The sequence below is a fragment of the Ursus arctos genome, chromosome X, assembly GCF_023065955.2.
Source record: "Ursus arctos isolate Adak ecotype North America chromosome X, UrsArc2.0, whole genome shotgun sequence".
NCBI lineage: Eukaryota > Metazoa > Chordata > Mammalia > Carnivora > Ursidae > Ursus > Ursus arctos.
The window spans coordinates 72,767,344-72,786,416 of NC_079873.1; positions in this window are offsets into that span (position 1 = coordinate 72,767,344).

The window sequence follows — 19,073 nt, forward strand, 5'->3', positions numbered from 1 at the left end:
TTATCCCATCCCCCATGCACCTCCCCTTCAGCACCCTCAGTTTTTTTCCTATATTGAGTCTCTTATGATTTGCCTCCCTCTGTTTTTGTCTTATAATATTTTTCCTGCCCTTCCCTTTTATCTGTTTTGTTTCTTAGAATCCACATATGAGTGAAACCATATGATAATTATCTTTCTCTGATTGACTTCTTTCACTCAGCATAGTACCTTCCAGCTCCTTCCATGTCAATGTAAATGGTAAGTATTCATCTTTTCTGATGGCTGAGTAATAGTCCATTGTGTATATACATCACATCATCTTTATCCATTCATCTGTCCATGGACACTTGGGCTCCTTCCATATTTTGGTTATTGTGGACATTGTTGCTATAAACATTGAGGTGTATGTGTCCCTTCAAATCACTATGTTATACCCTTTGAATAAATACCTAGAAGTGTAATTTCTGGGCCATAGGTAGTTCTATTTTTAACTTTTTGAGGAACCTCCATACTGTTTCTCAGAGTGGTTGCAACAGTTTGCATTCCCACCAACAGTGCAAGAGGGTTCCCCTTTCTCCACATCCTCACCATCATCTGTTGTTTCCTGACTTGTTAATTTTAGTCATTCTAACAGGTGTGAGGTGGTATCACATTGTGGTTTTGATTTGTGTTTCCCCAATGATGAGCGATGCTGAGCATTTTTCATGTTCCTGTTGGCACTTTCTATGTCTTCTTAAGAGAAATGTCTGCCCATTTCTTGACTGGATTTCTGGGTGTTGAGTTTAATAAGTTTTTGGGTTTTTTTTTTTTTTTTACAGATTTTGGATACTAGCCCTTTAACTGATAAGATGTTTGCAAATATTTTCTCCCATTCCACAGGTTGCCTTTGAGTTTTGTTGACTGTTTCCTTTGCTGTGCAAAAGATTTTCATCTTGATGAAGTTCCAATAGTTCATTTTTGCTTTTGTTTCTCTTGCTGTTGGGAACGTGTCTTGCAAAAAGTTGCTACAGCTGACATCAAAGAGGTTGCTCCCTGTCTTCTCCTCTTGGATTTTGATGGATCACTGTATCACATTTTGGTCTTTCATCCATTTTGAATTTGTTTTTGTGTCTGGTATAAGAAAGTGGTCCAGTTTCATTCTACTGCAAGTGGCTGTCCAATTTTCCCAACACCATTTGTTGAAGAGACTGTCCTTTTTGAATAAGATATTCTTTCCTGCTTTGTTGAAGATTTTTGACCAGAGTTCAGAGTCCATTTCTGGGTTCTCTATTCCTTTCCTTTGATATATAGGTCGGCTTTGGTGCTACTACAGTACTGTCACAATGATCACAGCTTTGTAACACATTTTGAAGTCTGGAATTGGGATCTCTCTAACTTCGGTTTCCTTTTTCAACAATCCACTGAATACTCAGGGTCTTTTCTGGTTCCATACACATTTGAGGATTTTTTTTTCTAGATTTGTGAAATATGCTGATGGTATTTTGATAGGGATTGCATTAAATGTGTAGATTGCTTTGAGTAGCATGGACATTTTAACAATACGTGTTTTCCAATCCATGATCATGGAATGTTTTTCCATTTTTTCGTCTTCCTCAACTTCTTTTGGAAGTGTTCTATAGTTTTCAGAGTACAGATCCTTTCCCTCTTTGGCTCGGCTTATTCCTAGGTGTCTTCTGGATTTTGGTGCAAGTGTAAATGGGATCAATTCCTTGATTTCTCTTTCTTCTGTCTCATTGTTAGTGTATAGAAATGCAACTGACTTTTGTGCATTGGTTTTATATCCTGCCATGTTGCTGAATTCCTGTAGGAGTTCCAACAATTTTTGCGTGGAGTCTTTTGGGTTTTCTACATCGAGTGTCATGTCATCTGTGAAGAATGAAAGTTTCTGGTTTCTCCTTTGCCAATTTGAATGCATTTTATTTCTTTCTCTTGTCTGATTGTTGAGGCCAATACTCCCAGGACTATGTTGAACAGCAGTGGTGAAAGTGGACATCCAGGTCGTGTTCCTGACCTTAGAGGAAAAGCTCTCAGCTTTTCCCCATTGGGAGGATAATCGCTGTGGGTCTTTCACATATGGCTTTTAGGATATTGCAGTATGTTCCCTCTATCCCTACACTGTGGAGGGTTTTGATCAAGAAAGGATGCTCTACTTTGGCAAATGCTTTTCTGCCTCTGTTGAGAGGACCATATGGTTCTTGTCCTTTCTTTTGTTGATGTGGTGTATCACATTGCTTGATTTGCAGATGTTGAACCATCCCTGCAACCCAGGAATAAACCCCACTTGGTCATGGTGAATAATCCTTTTAATGTACTGTTGGATCCTACTGGCTACTATCTTGGTGAGAATTTTGGCATCCATGTTCATCAGGGACATTGGTCTGTAATTCTCCTTTATGGCAGGATCCTTCTCTGGTTTTGGGATTGAGGTAATGCCGGCCTCATAGAACAAGTTTGGAATTTTTCCATCCATTTCTATTTTTTGAAACAGCTTCAGAAGAATAGGTATTAGGTCTTCTTTAAATGTTTGGTAGAATTCCGCTGGGAAGCCATCCAGCCATGGACTCTTGTTTGTTGGGAGATTTTTGATTACTGCTTCAATTTCTTTGCTGATTATGGTCTGTTCAGGTGTCCCATTTCTTCCTGTTTCTGTTTTGGTAGTTTATATGTTTCTAGGAATGCATCCATTTCTTCCAGATTGCCTAATTTGTTGGCATAGAGTTGCTTGTGATATTTTCTTATACTTGTTTCTATTTCTTCAGTGCTGGTTGTGATCTCTCCTCTTTCATTCATGCTTTCATTTATTTGGGTCCTTTCTCTTTTCTTTTTGACAAGTATGGCTAGGGCTTTATCGATCTTATGAATACTTTAAAAGAACCAACTCCCAGGTTTGTTGTTCTGTTCTACTGGTTCTTTGATTTCTATATCATTGATTTCTGCTCTAATCTTTATTATTTCTCCTCTTCCGCTCGATTTAGTCTTTATTTGGTGTTCTTTTTCCAACCTCTTTTGGTGTAAGGTTAGGTGTGCATTTGAGACTCTTGTTTTTTGAGAAAGGCCTGTATTGCTACATACTTCTCTCTTAGGACTGCCTTTGCTGCATCCCAAAGGTTCTGAACTGTCGTGTTTCCATCTTCATTTGCTTCCATGTGTTTTTTAAATTCTTCTTTAATTTCCTGCTTGACCCATTCATTCTTTAGTAAGATGCTCTTTAACCCCCATGTATTTGTGTTCCATCCAAATTTCTTCTTGTGGTTGACTTCATGTTTTAAAGCATTGTGGTCTGAAAATATGCATGGTATAATCTCAATCCTTTTGTACTGGTTGAGACCTGTTGTTTGACCCAGCATGTGATCTATTCTGGAGAGTGTTCCATGTGAACTCGAGAGGAATGTGTATTCTGGTGCTTTAGGAGAAAATGCACTGATTATATCTCTGAAGTCCATCTCTGAAGTGTGTCATTCAACTTCCTTGTTTCCTTGTTGATCTTCTGCTTAGATGATCTGTCCATTGCTGTGAGTGGGTTGTTAACATTCCCTATTATTATTATTACCAGTGATTTTCTTTAACTTTGTTGTTAATTGGTTTATATAATTGGCTGCTCCCAAGTTAGGGGCATAAATATTTACAGTTGTTAGATTTTCTTGTTGGATAGACCCCTTTATTATGATATAGTGTCCTTCTTCATCTCTTATTACAGTTTTTAGTTTAAAATCTAGTTTGTCAGGTATAAGGATTGGTACTCCAGCTTTCTTTTGATGTTCATTGGCATGATAAATGGTTCTCCACCCCTCACTTTCAATCTGGAAGTGTCTAAATGGGTCTAAAATGAGTCTCTTGTAAGCAGCATTTCAATGGGTCTTGTTTTTTAATCCTTTCCGATACCCCGTGTCTTTTGACTCGAGCATTTAGTCCATTTACATTCAGAGTAATTATGGGAAAAAATGAATTTAATGCCATTGTATTACCTGTGAAGTCACTGTTCCTGGAGATTGTCTCTGTTCCTTTCTGGTCTTTGTTATTTTTGCCTCTTTCTTCACTCAAATGTTCCCCGTTAATATTTCTTGCAGGCTTGGTTTAGCGTTCACAAAGGCATTTAGTTTTTGTTTGTCCTGGAAATTCTTTATCTCTCCTATTTTGATTGACAGCCTTGCTGGATAAAGTATTCTTGGCTGCATATTTTTCCCATTTAGCAGCTTGAATATATCATGCCAGTCCTTTCTGTCCTGCCAGGTCTCTGTGGACACGTCTGCTGCCAGTCTTATGTTTCTACCCTTGTATTTTAAGGACCTCTTGTCCCAAGCTGATTTCAGGATTTTCTCTTTATCTTTGAAATTTGCAAGCTTCATGATTATATGTCAAGGTGTTGCCCTGGTTTTGTTGATTTTGAGGGGAGTTCTCTGTGCTTCCTGAACTTGAGTGCTCATTTCCTTTCCCAGATTAGGGAAGTTCTTGAGTATAATTTGTTCAAATAAACCTTCTGCCCCCTTCTCCCACTCCTCATCTTCTGGGACTCTTATGATACAGACATTATTGACTTTATGGAATCACTGATTTCCCTCAGTCTACCTTCGTGAGCTATTGGGGTTTTTTTCCCTCTTTTTTTCAGCTTTCTCATTCTACATCACTTTATCCTCTATGTCACAGATTTGCTCTTCTGTTTTGTTCATCCTTATTTTTCTGACCTCCACTTGGACTGCATTTGGTAACAGCAGTTTTAATTTTGGTCTGAGTAGACTTTACTTCTTTTATCTCTATAGTAATGGCTTCTCTAGTGTCTTCTATGCTTTTTTCACACCCAGCAAGCGTTTTTATTATCATCTTTTTAAATTCTAGTTCAAACATCTTGTATCTGTATTGATTAAATTCTTATCTATGAGTACTACCTCCTGTTCTTTCTTTTTTTTTTAAAAGATTTTATTCATTTGACACATAGAGAGAGAGAGAGAGAGAAAGCACAAGCAGGGGGAGTGGGAGAGGGAGAAGCAGGCTCCCCACTGAGTAGGATGCCCAACATGGCGCTTGATCCTAGGACCCTGGGATCATGACCTGAGCCAAAGGCAGCCACTTAGCCGACCAAGCCACCCATGCGCTCTTGTTCTTTCTTTTGGGATCAATTTCTCTATCTCCTCATTTTGTCCAAAAAAGAGTAGACGAAAGAAGGAGAAAAAAGAACAATAACAGCAATGACAACCAATAAAACAAAACAAAACATCCAGCAACCAAAAACAAAATAAGAACAAAACAAACAAGAAGCAAAACAAAACAAAACAAATACTTAGATCCTGGGTGTGTTTGGTCTGCTTGGTATAAGAAACCAGATTCTAAAATAAGAAAAAAAGAAAAGCATATATATACAAAAATAAAATAATATAAAAGATATTGAAAGGAACAAAAATAAAATATATTTGTCAAGTATATAAACATGAAAATTAAAAAGTAATGAAAAAAATTGAAAAAAAATAACTGAAAAAATGATCCTGAAAGACTAAAGAGTAAAAAAAAAAATACAATGAATGCTATATACCAAGAGCTGAACCTTTGCTGTTCACTATGATCGGTAAACTTGGTATGAGCCAAGTGGTGGTCTTCTGGGTGAGGGGTCTGTTGCACTGATTCTAAGGTGTACTTGCCGTAGTGGAATTGCCCTTCCAGTGCACAGGGAGGCAGGGCTTGGTGTAAATAGCTCCAGTTTCTACTATGTGGTGCTGTTTTGCTCCCTGAAGTCTTTCAGCACCCATGGCAGGATGGTCTCTAGAGTCAGAGCTGAAAGTTTGCACCCCCTCCCTGACTATTCAGTGAGCCCTCACTGAAAATCAGTCAATCACTCTTGTCTCAGCAGTTGCTGTCAGAACTCCGTGCTCACCCAGCAAGTGACTGAGGATTTTTATGTCAGGCACAGCACCCAGGTTCAAAACTCCAAATTTTATGGACTGCTGTTGCAAGGAACCATGGTGTTCCTCCTGGGCAAAGGAGGGGGGATCTTGCCACCTTCTGCCTTTTGGTGGTGCCCTGTTGGGAAAGTGATCATATGACTGTACAATGGTTTGCAGTTTATAGCAATGTAGAGCAGAGAGTCAGCACCTAGACTCACTGTTTTCAGCTGGCCTCCCCACACTCGTGCCTGGGAATTCTGCTGCATTCAGGTGCCTCCATTCTTGTGACCCCAGAGATCCTCCAGCCATGGTGTCACACTTGTGATTCTGCCCTGCTTTGCCACTTGAGAACCTTTAAGCCAGGGATGTACCCCATGGTAGCAGACTTCTAAAAGTTCTGATTTTGTGCTCTGCTGCTTATAATACTTTGTGTTAGCCTCCTTAAGTCAGCTTCCCCCCTCTGCCATATCCTCAGATATATCACCCTGGATTCATGTCTCAAGGTACCTCCTACTTTCCAAAAAGTGGTTGCTTGTCTACTTGTAGAGTTGCAGCATTTCCTTTCTCAGATGTCTGATTTATTTCTCAGGTGTTCAGAATGATTTGGTAACTATCTAGCTGTATTTGAGGGACCAGACAAACTTAGGTTCTCCTACTCCTCTGTCATCTTAATTCCGCCCCCTTAATGCATGTTTTTTTAAAGCAGAAAAACCTGCTCCTAGAATGTTAATATAATTCTTGTCTAGTACATCTGTAGTGGAACATATCGTGCAATACACATTGCCATTTACTGTTATATTTTAGACAGCTATCAGTTACAATTGCAAATGGTTGGTCTGATTTTTATACAAGTCAACAGTGTACATAGGGTACTTATGTCCAGGTCTATTTTCTCACTGCACATCTTCTTTTGGACAATGCTCAAATAAATAATGCTTCTATGTCTTGAGTTCATTAACACTATAAGGATATATATGGGGTAAAATTCTCCCTTTCACAGACACTTTACCTTTTAATTATCCATGGGAAAGGAAATGAAATTTATTTGGTATTCAGCAAGGGTCTCTGTCATCTCCAGAAAAAAAAAGGGTAATAGTGGATTAAATTGCTGAGTCTTAAAAATTAAGTAAAATTATTCTCAAAGGCTATTCTTGAATATTTTAGTAACTAGCTAGTCGACCTGCTGTAATCTATCAAATATTAGGGTAGCCCCTTATACTTCCATGAGCTGTTGGAAATTTTCTAACTGTGCTTGAATGAAATACCTAAAAAGGTTTGGGGAAATTATATAAGACACTTAGAGAAGTCTTCCTTTATAAAAAAGAAAATAAAAACAATTAAGTGCTTAATATTATTAATAATATCAACACTTATTTTAATGTATTTAACAATATCTCCTAAAAATGACATTTTATGTAAAATAACTATTCATATCTATAGTTTGGGATATGACACAAATAGAATATTGGGATAACAATCTAATTTATTATAAGCATTTAAGAAACTGTGGTAATATGGTAAGTAATGTCTCAAGTAGCATGTGGTGTTTCAGTTAATGTAATCTTATCTTCTTTAGTATTCAAAATTTTATTGGTTTAAAGTGTTTTTCTTTTTCTTTTCTTTCTTTTTTTATTTTTATAATGAAATGTGTACTGGGCTAGTCTTAGGGAATGGATATATCAATAGGAACTAATCTCTTGCAATTTTAGCTTATTTTTATTGACTTCATTCCTGGTTATCCCCACTAAACTAGGAGTTCTCTGTGGAAAATTATATGTCTCATTTCTTTCAGTACATAGCACAGTTCTTTGTATATAGTAGGCACTTAATAAATGTTTAATGAATACAAATGTCTTTTTTAAATATTCTAATGACATTCTTTGCTGTTAGCTGTCATACATTATGGGTGTCTGATGTTTATCCTTCTAATATGATTTATTTTCATTCATTTGTATATCTGTGCCTATTATGTGCAAGCTTCTATTTAAAAGCTTTGAGAGATACAAAGATGAGCAACATATGGAACTTTCTCTCAGGGAGTTTATAAAGCTTTCTTTTTAGTTGGAGCAGTTGGGAATATAAGACGTGTATAAAAATACCTAAAAATAAGCATGTGATAAGTGCCAGAAGTTAGTGACAAACTGAGCAAATCGAATAGCCTTTTCCTAGTCCTCATTACCTAGACCTTTCTGCAACCTCCATGGGGCCTTAAAGGATGGAGAAATGGCTCTTTATAGAACATAAATGAAGAAACTGGCATTGTGGGGAATAAGATAAATTAGACATGGATCCTGCTGGCAAAGATCTTCTAGGCTCATAAGGAAAATAATACATTTACATAAGTAACTAGAATGATAAGGAGAAATTTTAAGCACTACGAGAAAAGAACAGATAATAAGTTATGGGAAAAGAGCTCATTTTGACTTTTATTCTTATGAAATAAGCATACGTTTTTTGACATCTGGTTTCTCAAAAATCTTTTTCTCTTTTACAAGGTCTGTGGCATTTTTTTCCTGATGGTTGAAGTTACTAGAAGTCTGTTCTTTGGATAAGTGACATGTTACACTATAAGCCTTTTGGGGGGGCGGGGGGAGGGATACATTTACGTGCAGAGGCAGAGAAATAGAAGAAAGAAGGAAATCTAAGAGCATAGGGATGTTTACTTGGTAGGAAAACAAATTCTTCAAGAGTGTAACCCCTATTAGGAAGAGATGAATCGCTGGAGGTGTAAACAATACTTCCCTGTGTATGAAGAGAGGAAAAAAATCAATATAGATGTAGCTGATACAAATAAACAGTGTGATGAATTTTATATTTCACATGGAAAATCCATCTCATTGCTTTCTAATTATGATTCATATTTATATTCACTATATGAGATTCTGTAGTTAAAGGATAAGACAAAAGCACTAAACTAAGAACATTTTGGACTAGTCAGCTTAAAAATAGTTACTATTTGGAGTATAAAGGTCAAAGCTTTTTAGTAAAATAGCAATCCACAAATTGACTGAAATCAGGTTACTTTGCTTCATTGTCAGGAATTATTCCCTGAACATAATACTTTTCTGAAGGAGGACAGTACTTTGAGTGGAAGAATTGGTCAGGTTGGCTATTATCTGTGCAGAAGGATTGAGCTTTGCAAAAACATCTGGCATGATTAAACTTGACTGCCAAGGGAGAACCAACAGTGAAGGATAAGAGTGTAATAAAATTTTACTCATGTAGGCAGAACCATTCTACCAGAAATAGCAAAGTGAACCAGATGAAAGGTAATGTGAATATAATTCAGTCTAAAAAGTCAGTGAGACAGGCACGCTACATTATTTTGGGATATTTCAAAAACCAATGTGACATAGCCTTTTCCTCAACTAATCCACATTGTTAAACGTTCAAGGTGTTATTGGAAAGAACTATAATGATAGATATTAATGTATAAGAAACTGTGGGTTTATGAAATAAGGCATATTTATATTTGAACTTCTAATGATAGACTAAAAATGAGCACAGACTGGGGATTGTATATGTCTATGCACTGTAGTATCTGCTGTCTATTCTTTGTATTGAGCTTATAAACATTTAGCAGTTGGCATGGTGATGTCCATTCATTCAGAGAGGTGTCAGCAATAACCTTTAAAATAATTTGAAGTATAACGATCATTTTTGCCTTTTGAATAATGTTTGATCATTGAATATTAAGAATGTTTTAATTCATTAGGAAATTAGAAAGTAATAGCCTTAACCATAAGAGACTGTGGACTCTGGGAAGCAAACTGAGGGCTTCAGAGAAGCGGGGGGTGGGGGAATGGGATAGGCTGGTGATGGGTATTAAGGAGGGCACATATTGCGTGGTGCACTGGATGTTATATGCAAATAATGAATCATGGAACATTGCATCAAAAACTGGGGATGTACTGTATGGTGACTAATATAACAAAATAAAAATTATTAAAAAAAAAAGAAGCAATAGCCTTAATACAAAAGTCCCCTTTGTCTTTTGACATTTTGAAAACTTTAATGATAGTGATAAAATCTATCATTTCAGACTACATACACACTTTTTTACTTTTTTGGTTCTGAGAGTGTTGAGGTAGTTTGGAAATTGTGTTTATAGGCTTAAGAAACCTTAAAGCTTTGCCACTTTCCAGTTTTATTATCTTTGAAAAATCACTCAGTTTCTTTAGGTTTTAGTTTCCATGCCTATCGAATAAGGGAATTGTTAGGAAAATAATCTCTAAGGCCCTTTGCACCTCTGACATTCTGTGGTTCTGTGCTCATACAAAGATCACTTTTTTTTTATCATGAACATCTCATCTGTGAGATTCAAGGCAGTTTAATTTTAAGTTCCACACCAATTTAAAGGTGTTGTTTTTCAATGACCAAAGCACCTTATAACATTTATCATGTCATGCTGAAATTTTTTGTTTGTCACCCTTTTTGGAGTAGTCTGACAGTCTTGAAGGCAAGGGCATTCCACTGTCAACTAGCATAATGTCTGGCATATAACAATCTTTCAATATATGCTCAATGGATGGATGAATAAATAAATGTATGGCTGTTTATGGCTGTGATTTTGATTACTTGAATTTGTGCCTCTCTGCATACCTGTCAGAAGGATTGATCCCTTGATTCTTTCTTACAAGTCAATTCTATCAAATGAAATTGTTAATATGAAAGGGCTTTTGAAACCTTAATCATGTTACATAAAAGTAAGATTTCATTGTTATTGTTTTCCATTGTAGATTAAGAAGCTTCAGTTACTCAAAACTTTTGAGTTTTGTTTCTTCTTAGCCTACTACTCATTTCCTAATATACTGTAATTGTTAATTCTTGCTTTTTAAGTTTTCTTGTAACAAATTCTTTAAAAAATATTTCATACCACAATTTGAAAGATATTTAGGGACAAATTCCAGATAGCTTTAAGAATTCTGTCATTTCTACCATTTTGAGAAAGAGAAGTCACATTATGAAAATTAAAGAGGAATCACCTTACTTTTTCTTTCTGGGGGAAATATGAGAACCATTCATTTTATTCAACTTATCAATGTGCTTCCCTAGAAACTACACAATAACTAAGCTTTCTTAGAAGTAAAACAAATGGGATTTTGATTGCTCTCCAGATGCATGAATTGTGTGATTCTCACAGGTGATAGATATTTAAGAATCAACAGTGACGAGAGTGGGCATCCTTGTCATGTTCCTGATCTTAAGCGAAAGGCTCTTAGCTTTTCCCCATTGAGAATGATGTTCGCTATAGGCTTTTCATAGATGGCTTTTATGAAATTGAGGAATGTATCCTCTATCCCTACATTCTGAAGGGTTTTAATAAAGAAAGAATGCTGTATTTTGTCAAATACTTTTTCTGCATCAATTGAGAGGATCATATGATTCTTGTCTCTTCCCTTATTAATGTGTTCTATCACATTGATTGATTTGCAAATGTTGAACCATGCTTTCACCCCAGGGATGAATCCCACCTGATCATGATGGATAATCCTTTTAATGTACTGTTGGATCCTATTAGCTAGGATCTTGTTGAGAATTTTTGGCATCCATATTCATCAGGAATATCGGTCTGTAATTCTCCTTTTTGGTGGGGTCTTTGTCTGGTTTTGGGATCAAGGTAATGCTGGCCTCATAAAAATAGTTTGGAAGTTTTCCTTCTGTTTCTATTTTTTGAAACAGCTTCAGGAGAATAGTATTATTTCTTCCTTGAATGTGTGGAAGAATTCCCTGGGGAATCCATCAGGCCCTGGACTCTTATTTTTAGGAAAGTTTTTGATCATTGCTTCAATCTCGTTAGTGCAAATTGGCGTATTTAAGTTGTCAATCTCTTCCTGTTTCAGTCTTGGTGGTTTACAGGTTTCCAGGAAGGCATCTATTTCTTCCAGGTTGCTTAATTTATTGGCGTATAGTTGTTGATAATAGTTTCTAATGATTGTTTCTATTTCTTTGGTGATCTCTCCCCTTTCATTCATAATTTTATTAATTTGGGTCCTTTTTCTTTACTTTTGGATAAGTCTGGCCAATGGTTTATTGATCTTATTAAATCTTTCAAAACCAGTTTCGAGTTTGTTGATCTGATCTACTGTATTTCTGCTTTCTAATTCATTGATCTCTGCTCTAATCTTGATCATTTATATTTTCATGCATGGCTTAGGCCTGTTCTTTTGTTCCATCTCCAGCTGTTTAAGATGTGAGTATAGGGACTGTATTTTAGATTTTTCTATTCTTTTCAGTGAGGCTTGGATGGCTATGTATTTCCCCCTTAGGATCATCTTTCCAGTATCCCATAGGTTTTGGACAGATGTGTTTCCATTCTCATTGGTTTCCATGAATTGCTTAAGTTCTTCCTTAATATCCTGGTTTACCCAAACATTCTTAAGCAGAATGGTCCTTAGCTTCCAAGTGTTTGAGCTTCTTTCAATTTTGTTTTCTTGTGGTTGAGTTCCAGTTTCAAAGCATTGTGGTCTGAGAATATGAAGGGAATAATCTCAATCTTTTGGTATCATTTGAGAACTGTTTTGTGACCCAGTATATGGTCTATAGTGGAGAAAGTTCCATGTGCATTCAAAAAGAATGAGTATTCTGTTGTTTTAAGGTGGAGTATTCTGTATATATCTATGGGGTCCATCTGGTCCAGTGTGTCATTCAAAGCTCTTGTTTCTTTGTTGATTTTCTGCTTAGATGATATGTCTATTGCTGAGAGGAGTGTTGAGGGCCCCTACTATAAGCATATTATTTGTATGTCTCTTTATTTTAGTTAACAGTTAGCTTATGTAGTTGGCTGGTCCCCTGTGGGGGGCATAAATATTTATAATTGTTAGATCCTCTTCTTGGACACACCTTTTAAGAATAATATAGTGTCCTTCTGTATCTCTAACTACAGTCTTTAGGTTAAAATTTAGTTTGTCAGATATGAGAATTGCTACCCCAGCTTTCTTTTGAGGTCTATTGGCATGGAAAATGGTTCTCCATCCCTTCACTTTCAGTCTGGATGTATCTTTAGGTTCATAGTGAGTCTCTTGTAGACAACACATGGATAGGTCATGTCTTTTTATCCAATCTGCAACCCTGTGTCACTTTATGGGAGCATTTAGGCCATTCACATTGAAAGTGATTCTTGAGAGTGATTATTGTTCAACATAGTACTAGAAGTCCTAGAAACAGCAATCAGACAACTAAAAAGAATAAATGTATTCAAATTGGCAAAGAAGAAGTCAAACTGTCTCTCTTCACAGATGACATGATACTGTATCTGGAAAACACAAACGACTCCACCCCCAAATTACCAGAACTCACACAGCAATTCAGCAATGTGGCAGGATACAAAATCAATGCACAGAAATCAGTTGCATTTCTATACATGAAAAATGAGACTGAAGAAAGAGAAATTAGGGAATCCATTCCATTTACAATAGCACCAAAAATCATACGTTATCTTGGAATTAACCAGAGACGCAAAGGAATTATATTCTAGAAACTAGAAATCACTCTTGAAAGACATTGAAGAAGACACAAAAAGATGGAAAAATATTCCATGCTCATGGATCAGAAAAATAAACATAGTTAAAATGTCTATGCTACCCAGAGCAATCTATACTTTCAACACCATCCTAATCAAAATACTAATGACATTTGTCAAAGATTTGCAACCAACTCCTAAATTTGTGTGGAAACAGAAAAGACCCAGAATAACCAAGAAAATGTTGAAAAAGAAAAACAAAGCTGGGGGCACCACGTCGCCTGATTTCAAGCTATACTACAAAGCTGTGATCACCAAGACAGCATGGTACTGGCACAAAAACAGACACACAGATGAATGGAACAGAATACAGACTCCAGAAATGGATCCTCAATTCTATGGTCAAATAATCTTTGACAAAGCAGGAAAAAACATCCAATGGAAAAAAGACAGTGTCTTCAATAAATGGTGCTGGGAAAATTGGACAGCTATATACAGAAGAAAGAAACTCAACCATTCTTTCAACCATAGACAAAGATAAACTCTAAATGGACCATGATGTGAGACAGGAATCCATCAAAATTCTAGAGGAGAACATAGACAGTAACCTCTTTGACATCGGCCACAGCACCTTCTTTCATGACACTTCTCCAAATCAAGGGAAACAAAAGCAAAAATGAACTTTTGGGACTTCATCAAGATAAAAAGCTTCTGCACAGCCAAGGAAACAGTCAAAAAAACTAAGAGGCAGCCCACGGAATGGGAGAAGATATTTGCAAATGACACTACAGATAAAAGACTACTATCCAAGATCTACAAAGAACTTCTCAAACTCAATACATGGGAAACAAATAATCAAATCATAAAATGGGCAGAAGATATGAACAGACACTTCTCCAATGACGACATAGAAATGGCTAACCAACACATGAAAAAATGTTCAACATCATTAGCCATCAGGGAAATTCAAATCAAAACCACATTGAGATACCACCTTATACCAGTTAGAATGACAAAAATTGACAAGGCAGGAAACAACAAATGTTGGAGAGGATGTGGAGAAAAGGCAACCCTCTTACACTGTTGATGGGAATGCAAGTTGATACAGCCTTTTTGGAAAACAGTGTGGAGGTTCCTCAAAAAGTTAAACATAGAGCTACCCTATGACCCAGCAATGGCACTACTGGGTATTAACCCCAAAGATACAGATGTAGTGAAAAGAAGGGCCATATGTACCCCAATGTTTGTAGCAACATTGTCCACAATAGCCAAGCTGTGGAAGGAGCCGAGATGCCCTTCAAGGGATGAATGGATTAAGAAGATGTGGTCCATATATACAATGGAATATTACTCAGCCATCAGAAAGAACGATTACCCAACATTTGCATCACCATGGATGGAACTGGAGGAGATTATGCTGAGTGAAATAAGTCAAGCAGAGAAAGGCAATTATCATATGGTTTCACTCATTTGTGGAACATAAGGAATAGCAGGGAGATTGTTACGAGAAGGAAGGGAAAAATGAAGAGGGGAAAACGGAGAGGGAGATGAACAATGAGAGACTATGGACTCTGGGAAGCAAACTGAGTGTTTTGGGTGGAGATGGGCTACCCATTGAAGAGTATTAAGGAGGGCACATATTGCATGGAGCACTGGGTGTTATATGCAAACAATGAATCATGGAACACTACAACAAAAGCTAATGATGTATTGTATGGTGACTAACACTTCATAATTCAAAAGAAATTAAAGAATCAAAGTAATGACATGGAATTTCAGAAATCCTGTTATATTAACCTTCCCAATAAAAAAGAACATTTATCTATGAACAAATCTTGATAGGAATTTGAATATTATATAGCTATTATACTGGGTATATTTGTGTGCATATAATTTTCATATTATATGTGTATATATCTAGCACAATATTAATGACATATGAATGTATTTGACAGTTAAGTGTTCATAGTCTAGAGGTGATGATATAGGTAGGAGAACAATAGCTGTTGGGATGTTTGAGACATTTTTATATCCCTTACAAATATCTCCCTCATTTCTTGATTATCATCAGGATTGTGTCATTATTCTAAACCAATCAGATAATTCTGTTTTTAAAATATCAAAGTAACATCATGAGCACAAACTATCTGATTGAGTGACTAAATTTATCACTTTTCAGGCATGTGACCAGTGTGTGAAGATATAGTCTTATCTTTCAAGACTAAATACTGTAGGGGCACCTGTGTGGCACAGTAAGTTAAGCATCCCCTTCTTTGTTTCAGCTCAGGTTTTTTTTTTTTTTTTTATTAATAATGATTTTTTATTATATTATGTTAGTCACCGTACAGTACATCCCCGGTTTTCAATGTAAGGCTCGATGATTCATTAGTTGTGTATAACACCCAGTGCACCATGCAATATGTGCCCTCCTTACTACCCATCACCTGTCTATCCCATTCCCCCACCCCCTCCCCTCTGTAGCCCTCAGTTTGTTTCTCATAGTCCATAGTCTCTCATGTTTCATTCCCCCTTCTGATTACCCCCCCTTTCTTTATCCCTTTCTTCCCCTACTGATCATTCTAGTTCTTATGTTCCATAGATGAGAGAAATCATATGATAGTTGTCTTTCTCTGCTTGACTTATTTCACTAAGCATTATCTCCTCCAGTGCCGTCCATGTTGTAGCAAATGTTGAGAACTCATTCTTTCTGATTGCTGAGTAATATTCCATTGTATATATGGACCACAACTTCTTAATCCAGTCATCTTTTGAAGGACATCTTGGCTCCTTCCACAATTTAGCTATTGTGAACAATGCTGCTATGAACATTGGGGTGCATATGGCCCTTCTCTTCACTACGTCTGTATCTTTGGGGTAAACACCCAGTAGTGCAATGGCTGGATCAGAGGGTAGCTCAATTTTTAACTTTTTAAGGGACCTCCACACGGTTTTCCAGAGTGGCTGTACCAACTTGCATTCCCACCAACAATGTAGGAGGGATCCCCTTTCTCCACATCCTCTCCAACAATTGTTGTTTCTTGCCCTGTCTATTTTTGCCATTCTAACTGGCGTAAGGTGGTATCTCAGTGTGGTTTTGATTTGAATTTCCTTGATGGCTAATGATTTTGAACATTTTTTCATGTGTCTGTTAGCCATTTGTATGTCTTCATTGGAAAAGTGTCTGTTCATATCTTCTGCCCATTTTTTGATTTGTTTATTTGTTTCTCGTGTATTGAGTTTGAGAAGTTCTTTGTAGATCTTGGATACCAGTCCTTTATCTGTAGTGTCATTTGCAAATATATTCTCCCATTCCGTGGGCTGCCTCTTAGTTTTTCTGACTGTTTCCTTGGATGTGCAGAAACTTTTAATCTTGATGAAGTCCCATAAATTCATTTTATCTTTTGTTTCTCTTGCCTTTGGGGATGTGTCATGAAAAAGGTTGCTTTGGCCGATGTCGTAGAGGTTGCTGCCTATGTTCTCCTCTAGAATTTTGATGGATTCCTGTCTCACATCGAGGTCTTTCATCCATTTGGAGTTTATTTTTGTGTATGGTGTGAGATAGTGGTCAAGTTTCATTCTTTTGCATGTAGCTGTCCAATTTTCCCAGCACCATTTATTGAAGAGACTGTCTTTTTCCCACCGGATGTTTTTTCCTGCTTTATCAAATATTAGTTGCCCAAAGAGCTGAGGGTCCATTTCTGGGCTCTCTATTCTGTTCCATTGGTCTATGTGTCTGTTTTTGTGCCAGTACCATGCTGTCTTTGTGATCACAGCTTTGTAGTACAGCTCGAAATCCGGCATTGTGATGCCCCCAGCTTTGTTTTTCCTTTTCAACAGTTCCTTGGAGATTTGGGGTCTTTTTTGGTTCCATACAAATTTAAGGACTATTTGTTCCAGTTCTTTGAAAAACGTTCTCGGTATTTTGATCGGGATAGCATTGAAAGTGTAGATTGCTCTGGGTAGCATGGACATTTTAACTATGTTAATTCTTCCGATCCATGAGCATGGAATATCTTTCCATCTTTTTATGTCTTCCTCAATGTCTTTTAAGAGTGATTTATAGTTTCTAGAATAAAGGTCCTTTACGTCTCTGGTTAAGTTAATTCCAAGGTAACGTATGGTTTTTGGTGCTATTGTAAATGGGATGGATTCCCTGATTTCTCTTTCTTCGTTCTCGTTATTCGTGTACAGAAATGCAACTGATTTCTGAGCATTGATTTTGTATCCCGCCACGTTACTGAATTGCTCTATAACTTCTAATAGTTTGGGAGTGGCTTCTTTTGGGTTTTCCATATAGAGTATCATGTCGTCTGCGAAGAGAGACATTTTGACTTCTTCTTTGCCGATTTGAATACCTTTGATCCCTTTTTGTTGTCTGATTGCTGTTGCAAGGACTTCTAGTACTATGTTGAATAATAGTGGCGAGAGTGGGCATCCTTGTCGTGTTCCTGATCTTAAGGGAAAGGCTTCCAGCTTTTCCCCATTGAGAATAATATTTGCAGTAGGCTTTTCATAGATGGCTTTTATGAGATTGAGAAATGTACCTTCTATTCCTACACTCTGAAGGGTTTTAATCAGGAAAGGATGCTGTATTTTGTCAAATGCTTTTTCGGCATCGATTGAGAGGATCATATGGTTCTTGAGTCTTTTCTTGTTGATATGATGTATCACGCTGATTGATTTGCGAATATTGAACCACGCTTGCATCCCAGGTATGAATCCCACTTGATCGTGGTGGATAATCCTTTTAATGAACTGTTGGATTCTATTAGCAAGTATCTTGTTGAGGATTTTGGCGTCCATATTCATTAGGGAAATCGGTCTGTAATTCTCCTTTTTGAGGGGGTCTTTGCCTGGTTTGGGGATCAAGGTAATATTGGCCTCATAGAATGAGTTTGGTAGCTTTCCTTCTGTTTCTATTTTTTGAAATAGCTTTAGGAGAATAGGTATTATTTCTTCTTTGAATGTTTGGTAGAATTCCCCAGGAAAACCGTCCGGGCCTGGAGTTTTGTTATTTGGAAGGTTGTTTATCACTGACTCAATTTCTTCATAATTAATTGGCCTGTTTAAGAAATCAATTTCTTCCTTTTTCAATCTTGGTAGTTTATAGGTTTCTAGGAAGGATTCCATCTCTTCCAGATTGCTTAGTTTATTGGCATATAGCTGTTGATAAAAATTTTTAATAATCCTTCCAATTTCAATGGTGTTCGTCGTGACCTCTCCTTTTTCATTCATAATTTTAATAATCTGGGTCCTTTCTCTTTTCTTTTGGATAAGTCTTGCCAGTGGTCTGTCAATTTTATTGATTCTCTCCAAGAACCAGCTTCTAGTCCTGTTGATCTGCTCTACTGTACTTCTGGTTTCTGCTTGATTGATTTCAGCTTTAATTTTGGTCAACTGCTTCCTTGTGCGTGGATTAGGCCTGTCCCTCTGTTGCTGTTCCAGCTTCTTGAGGTGAGAATATAAAAACTGCATTTTAGATTTTTCTATTCTTTTGAGTGAGGCTTGGATGGCTATGTATTTCCCCCTTAGGACTGCCTTTGCAGTATCCCATAGGTTTTGGACTGTTGTATTTTCATTCTCATTGGTCTCCATAAATTGTTTAATTTGATTTTTGATTTCCTGGTTTATCGAGTCATTCCTGAGCAGGATGGTTCTTAGTCTCCAAGTGTTTGAGTTTCTTCCAAATTTTTCCTTGTGGTTGAGTTCCAATTTCAGAGCGTTGTGGTCTGAGAATATGCAGGGGATAATTTCAATCT